This window comes from Octopus bimaculoides, chromosome 9 (genome assembly GCF_001194135.2).
Source record: "Octopus bimaculoides isolate UCB-OBI-ISO-001 chromosome 9, ASM119413v2, whole genome shotgun sequence".
NCBI classification, from domain to species: domain Eukaryota; kingdom Metazoa; phylum Mollusca; class Cephalopoda; order Octopoda; family Octopodidae; genus Octopus; species Octopus bimaculoides.
The window spans coordinates 11,290,509-11,291,873 of record NC_068989.1 but is presented as its reverse complement, the minus strand read 5'-3'; the positions used below and the strand labels follow the sequence as shown (position 1 = coordinate 11,291,873).

Genomic DNA, 1,365 nt, shown 5'->3' with positions numbered 1-1,365 from the left:
CACACACACACACACACACACACACACACACACACACACACACACACACACACACACACACACACTATACTATACTATAAAAGTACTATAAAGAAATTCATGAAATTAAAAACATATTTGGAATGTTTGGCTGGAGATGGATGCAATTCTGAGTAGCAATATCATTAATAATAATATATATGTGAAAAAGTTTTGGAATATATGTAAAAGGATTTTTGAAAATTACAGTAGTAAAGAGGAAGAAATTAACTTCCAAAATAAATGATAAATATTTTTTAAATTAATTAAGAGCTTTTAAAAACTTTCAATAAAATTCCCTTATGTAAAAGTTACCAACACATTATATTTAACGTATTTCAATGTATACATGGGAAAATGTAAGTGGCGTATACATGCATGTGTATATTTCTGCATGTAATTATGTATATAGGTATGTGTATGAATGTGTATGTGTGTGTACATGTAGAACTATAATGGGAGGAAGGTGAAAAAACACCTATCTTATGATTATCAGTTTTAACAAAGATTTTCTCGTTATCGAAACAAAAATGAAAACACCCACAAAAAAAATAAGCAATCGACCGAAAACTTGGTGTAAAAAATACCACCTTTTCTACAGGTAAGTACCATACACACATTAGAAAAAAAGGGGAAAAAAAAGAAACAAAAGAGAAAGAAATACTTGAATATGTGAAAGTAAATCAAAAGACAATAATTGACATAGAATTAAAAGAAAGAATTATAAAATCAGACCCACCATGATGTAAAGTTCGAGGTATCCATATAAGCAGAGAAAATAAAGAAGTGAGCTCTTCTCAACAAATGCTATATTCCTTGTTTATAGTCACCACTACCACCACCACCGCCACCACACCACCACCACCACCACTGACAATACCATCATCACTACCACTACTACTGCAGTCACTGCCACTGCTGCTACTTCAGTTACAACTACTACAACCACTGCTGCTGCTGTGGTTACTACTACAACTACTACTACTACTTCTACAACTACTGTTACAATCATTAACCACTTCTGAAACTTTTTTTTTTCTTTTTCCTTTTTTTTTTTATCAGCCACAGCTGCCCAAGTAAAAATATTTTGATGAAGCTTCTAACATGGCTTAGTGAGGACACACCTGAGCAGGTAAATTATTACCCTCTTGTGGGAGAAGACAGGATAGCTAGCTAGCAAAGCTTAGCTTGGATGGGAGTGAGTCCGGGGCCTTTTATATATACTCACCTGTATACATTTTGAGATGTCTGGTGTAGAAAACAGAGGGAGGCCATCTTAAAAGTCTTTAGCATACCTTTACCATGCTCCTTGAGTCACCAGAACTTTCTCACTTCCTGTTTGTTCTC

At 34.2% G+C, this 1,365-nt stretch overlaps 1 protein-coding gene across 8 annotated transcripts in view; it reads right to left on the bottom strand.

Annotated features, from left to right (window-relative positions):
- LOC106879997 (uncharacterized) overlaps positions 1 to 1,365 on the bottom strand; it is a 320,939-nt gene that overhangs the window by 148,922 nt on the left and 170,652 nt on the right. The window contains exon 1 of one of the 8 annotated variants that reach the window (XM_014929781.2): positions 758 to 870. The exons of 6 other annotated variants lie outside the window; for them this stretch is intronic. The gene's annotated coding sequence lies outside the window, so the exon portion shown is untranslated. Of the gene's footprint in view, positions 1 to 757; positions 871 to 1,365 lie in introns of those variants that run through there. One more of the 8 variants, XM_052970415.1, reaches the window with a different exon arrangement.